Raw genomic sequence first — 5,625 nt, forward strand, 5'->3', positions numbered from 1 at the left:
GATACTTGGCCATGAGCAGAAGTCCCCATCTCAGTGTTGTTGCACTTGTGTCAGTGCCAGCAGAAAACAGATTCTGAACTGTTATCATAAGGTTTTCATCGTGGAAATGACTGTTGGTAATCCCAGATTTCTGCAGGTAAAGATTTATCAGCACATTTATTCAAACAAATCTCGAACCTTAATACTTTCTTGTTTTGTTTTTGATCTTCTGGACCTGACTCAGCAAAAAAGCCTCTTGGAAGAATATCCTAAACCCAACAGAAAGTTGGCCATTTGTAATTAATTGTGCATTTTTCGTCATTTCAAGATGTCATACTTTACAAACTCCTCTTAGAAATGTTATCTGATCGACTCCAATTTTTTGCGTGTGATCTACACATCTTAATGATTAAAAGTTATTAAAAGGTGAGTTTTCATCAAACAATGCGAGTTTGGCAGCCATTTTGAGAGTTTAGTACGGTGGCCCTGAAGTGCAAATCACAACAGCAAATAGAAAAACGCAACAGCAAATCATAAAACACAACGGCAAATAGGAAAACACAACGGAAAATATGAAAACACGACAGCAAATAGGAAAACACGACAGCAAATAGGAAAACACGACAGCAAATAGGAAAACACGACAGCAAATATGAAAACACGACAGCAAACATGAAAACACGACAGCAAACATGAAAACACGACAGCAAATATGAAAACACAACGGCATTAACTTCTACCTGAAAAGGTAGGGCCTATCTAGTAGAGGACGGACCCTCCTGATTGGACAGACGGACTGTCTGTCTTTTAACAGGAAGGAGAGGTGAAAAACATGGAAAAGCGCCTACTTTTAACAGAGAGACAGTCCGTCTGTCCTTTCAGGAGGCTCCGTCCTCTGCTAGATAGGCCCTACCTTTTCCAGTAGAAGTTAATGCCGTTTTGTTTTCATATTTGCTGTCGTGTTTTCATGTTTGCTCATGTCTTCATATTTGCCCAGTCGGTGTTCATCATTTTCCGTTGTGTTTTCCTATTTGCTGTTGTGTTTTCATATTTTCCGTCGTGTTTTCATATTTGCCGTTGTGTTTTCATATTTGCTGTCGTGTTTTCATATTTGCTGTCGTGTTTTCCTACTTGCTGTCGTGTTTTCATATTTGCCGTTGTGTTTTCATATTTGCTGTTGTGTTTTATAATTTGCTGTTGCGTTTTTCTATTTGCTGTTGTGATTTGCACTTCAGGGCCACCGTAGTTTAGCCATTAACACAATTTCCGCCATTGACAAGATATCGAGCAATCCAGGTTTTCAATGTTATACGTTTGGGGGCGCTGTTGCGGTTCTTGGTAAATACTACAGCACTGTCGGGTCCAAAAAAAAAGTGAAGAAGACGATCCACCCTGAACCAGAAAAAGAGCATGGAGTGTTGCTAGCCAGAGTCGGAAAAAAATGCCTTCCCCAACGATGAAGTACACAATTGTGCAAGCCTTGGAGTTGTTGATAGATTCAGACTAGGATAATTCATTTTTGATCAACATTCTGATCTTGAAGAAGTAGTTAACGAGTCAGGTGGGTCGGATTAGGATCACACAGGTGAGGGAAACACCGGTGTTGACGCTGAAGTTACACATCAACATTTTGGACATACCAGAGGTAACGTAGACAGGTGGACTTCAACAAAGAAACTGTCAGACGAAGGGCATCGTACTACTGCAAAGGTTGTGGTTTGCATGGTTAAAAAAAGAATAATGAATTGATATCTGGCTGAATGTAAGACTTCTGACAACTTGGAACAAGCAGAACAATATGTTAATATGTAAAGTTTGTAAGAAAGCCATTGCTACGGGAGAAAAGTTGTGGTGTGCCGTAACATTTTTGGGGAATATTACACAGTAGTAATAGTAGTAGTAATATTACAGTAGTATTTAAACAGAATAAAAAAAAAGATATATATTTTTTTTCTTTCGTTCTTTAAGCAAGACAAGTACTTGTAAATGTAGACAAATGCCTGTATTTATTGCATCTTTTCCATAGTGACAACCGAGACATTTAGCCTATATTTATGCTTATTGCATTTGTACTCTTACTTCGAAATGTAGCTGCTAAAGAACACAACGCAACTGGATGCTGTATACATTCAGCACAACATTTACACAGATTCTACCACTACCCCTCATCCTCATAAACCAAAATATCAATATTGATAGACATGTTTTTCTAACCTCCAACTTTTGCTTTGCCTAGCAAGCACAAACCATTCATGAAGTGGAGCATGTCTTTGAAGCATGAAATTCACTTGTAAATGTATACAAATGCCTGTTTTTATTGGTCACATTTACATAGATTCCCACTACCTCTCAGCTTCATAAAAAATATCAATATTGATAGATATGTTTTTCTTACCTCCAACTTTTGCTTTTGGACCAGAAAGGCGTCCACAAAGCCTCTGCACATCTGTGGATTGAGGGTCTCTTTCAAACGCTTTAACAGCTGTAAGTTCTGTCTTATACTGGCAGCACCCAATCTGAGGAAGGACCTCCGGTTAGCAGTCCATTTGCAGAACCATGGGAACATGTTGTACACCTGTCAAAATATAAATATTGCCTATATGTATACATTTTTCATAATTACATTTAACATACAGTACATTATAGAGACATTCCGCAATAACGACCCATATTTACATTTGATTTTTAGGTGACTATATCGCCGTATGGATTGGAGGACTTGTTGACATTTTATTAGGCAACAGAAAGATTTAACAATTTCTTCATTCCAGGTACAATAATTATTTTTATCACTATACTGAAATTAGAAGTTTCACAAAAATATAAAATACCTGTATTGAAGGGGAGCCCAAAAGATGAACACGTTTGCTTATGCAATCTACCAGGGATGTAAACTCTGGATCATCATATTCAAATCTGCTGCCATAAACAATGGAGCAGATAATATTACAGACTGCATATTGTATTGGTAGGGTCGTATCAAAAGCTTCTCCTGTGATGAGGGAAAAAGGAAAAAATTAAAATCCTTGCTCACATTGGTTATAATTAGGGCTGTCAGCGTTAACGCGTTAATCACGATGCGATTCATTTTTTTTAATCGCATTCCGCCATGCGATTCATTTATTTTACACTTCACTCGGCTTTGCGTCGTGCCTAACAGCTACTATTTTGACCCTTTGGCGCTGCCGTACTTCTTCATAACACATCTTCTGCTGCAGAATGCAGGCAGGCTGCCGGCATGGAGAAAGACAGCAGCAACACACTTCTGATGGCGCTTTTCTTTTAAATAAAATTTCCAGATGCCTCGTAGACAAGTCGAAAGCCATATGCACATTGTGTAAAGCCGGAATTAAAATATAACCGAAGTACGTCAAGCTTGAGCTACCACCTACGAGCTAAGCATATTAACGTGACGCAGTTTGATGCTAGTGGGCTCAGGCAAAGCACTATTTTGGAGAGTTCTACTTGCCGACCTGTGGATGAAACCAAATCCAAATAAATTACTACAGCTCTTGCAAAACGGGTGGCAACTAACTGCAGACCTGTCAGCATCGTAGAGGACTCAGGTCTTAAAGACGTACTACGGTTGGCATGGTCTGACCCGTCTTATACACTGCCGTGAGGGGAACAGTAGTTTCACCATACACAGCCTGTATGACACGGAGAAAGCAGCCAAACTGGAACTGCTGCAAAGTGCAAACGCTGTCTCATTAACCGGTGATCACTGGACGTCAGTGAGTAATCAACATTATTTAGGAGTTATTAAACACTATATTGACTCTGGCTGGACTTTGCACTTGTTTGCCTTAACGGTGGTTGTTAGTGTTACATCTCAGTCAATTGTTCTCAATCCTTGTTAAAAATGTAAAGGTTAAATATCCTGCTGTGGCATCTGGTTTTTGGACCATTTTGTTTGTACTGTATAAGCAACGTGTTAGTGTTACATCTCAGTCAATTGCTGTGGTGTTTTAGTTAGGTACTTGGAGGAATTGTGCAATAATGACAGATTCACACATTTGTTTACAGTAAATAAATAATAGTCAAGTTCATAAAGTCACTTTCTTTGTATTCACTTGATTCCCAATCAAGATACACTGGTAAGAATTGCTTTCCATTGTTATTATGTACTTAAAAAGAGTTCTGAAATGCAAAATAATATAATTTTAATTGTGATAAAACATGCGATTGATCACGATTAACTATAGAACTTCAGCGATTAATCGCGATTAAAAAAATGTAATCGTTTAGACCGACCTTTGAATTTCTTGAGCACTCCAATGAGGTATTCACATTCCTCAATGATTTTGTCCTCACTCGCCTTCTTGCCCATCCCAAAGTCTCTCAGGTTAGTCAAAGCAAAGCGCCTCATCTCTTTCCACGAATCACCATTGGACCATAAAATACCTGAGTGGTTCAACAAAATATGTTAAATACACAACTGAAGGCTGAACAAAATAAGACAATGTTTAAGGAAAATATATTTTTCGTTCTTTCCTTACCATGTCCTTTATTGTATTCATGCATAATTATCATTGGATCTCTTTCTCCAAACTCTTCAGCATGATTGACAAGTGCCTTCTTCACCGTCTTGTATCCTGCCAGGACCACCACTTTCTTTGGTCCCAAATAGACAGTGAACACTGATCCATATTTCTTGGAAAGCTGAGAACAGAATCATAATGTCACGACACGTTCGGATATAAGACACACACAGGAGAGCAAAAACAAGATGAGAGACCTACCGGAGGAGCAGAAACAACAAACTACCTGACAAGAAAGCTAAGTTACTCTTATGGCACTTTCTCACCTTCAGTAATGTGTGGTAGGGTTTCTTGAGGTCAAGCTGTAGCAGGTTCCCAAGTACTGGGAAGCGGTCTTGGTCCTGGAAGTTCCTTCCTCTCCTTCTTGGAGCTGAAGCTGGAGAAGGAGACGAGGTAGAAGAGCAGCAGGACCACCAGAGCCCCCAACAGGGAGATAGAGCCGGAGGACTGGAGAAAGAGATCTAATATCCCCATGACTTTAAAAACGTGTCCTAAAATTCCTACTTCACAGACAAAATACGTTTCCTTTTGGAGCCTTTACTTTTGAGAGTGTTCTGTAAAGAGGGATGCCAAAACTAACCCTAAGTAAACCGCAGTAATCTCCCCACTCCCTGCTGTACTGTGATTGGTGCTTCCTTGTGGGTGTGAAAGTGAAGAAGTAGAAAGAAATGCTGCTCTGAGTGTTTGAGTGTCAGTCCTCCTTTTGTAGGTGTAGGTAAGAAAAACAGCCCAGCCTAAAGTTCAGAACTTACAGTAACATAAAGTATTACCAAACCCCCCTCTACTTTTCTCCCCTGCCTATCTCCATAGGACCGTTCACTGACAACCTTAAGGTTTATTCTAAGACTGCTGATAATTACTGTTGTGGATGGATCAGTAATCTACCGTTTAATGTGGATGAGAGTGTTAACTGAATGGCTAAAATGTAAAAGTTTAGAGAAGAGTCCCGCACACTGACCATTACGTAAGCAGGCTGCGCAGTCTTAATGCTAGGACCCCAAGGCTTAAGCGCAGCTTCTACCCAGAGGTGGTCTTGTGAACTCAAGGACTGTCAATTAAACTGTCTACTGTGTGCTGCTGCCATCCCTTTTACCTAAAGAACTGT

General features: G+C 39.7%; 1 pseudogene across 1 annotated transcript in view; it reads right to left on the minus strand.

The window, feature by feature from the left end:
- The window catches only part of LOC144533824 (cytochrome P450 2K1-like), a 19,428-nt pseudogene extending 14,321 nt beyond the window's left edge, over nucleotides 1-5,107 (minus strand). The window contains exons 1-5 of the transcript XR_013503472.1: nucleotides 4,787-5,107; nucleotides 4,479-4,641; nucleotides 4,234-4,383; nucleotides 2,811-2,971; nucleotides 2,375-2,554 (exon numbers count right to left, since the gene is read on the minus strand). The product of XR_013503472.1 is annotated as a cytochrome P450 2K1-like (transcript). The remainder of the gene's footprint in view (nucleotides 1-2,374; nucleotides 2,555-2,810; nucleotides 2,972-4,233; nucleotides 4,384-4,478; nucleotides 4,642-4,786) is intronic.
- Between the last annotated feature and the right edge of the window lie 518 nt (nucleotides 5,108-5,625).

Source organism: Sander vitreus, chromosome 18 (assembly GCF_031162955.1).
Source record: "Sander vitreus isolate 19-12246 chromosome 18, sanVit1, whole genome shotgun sequence".
NCBI lineage: Eukaryota > Metazoa > Chordata > Actinopteri > Perciformes > Percidae > Sander > Sander vitreus.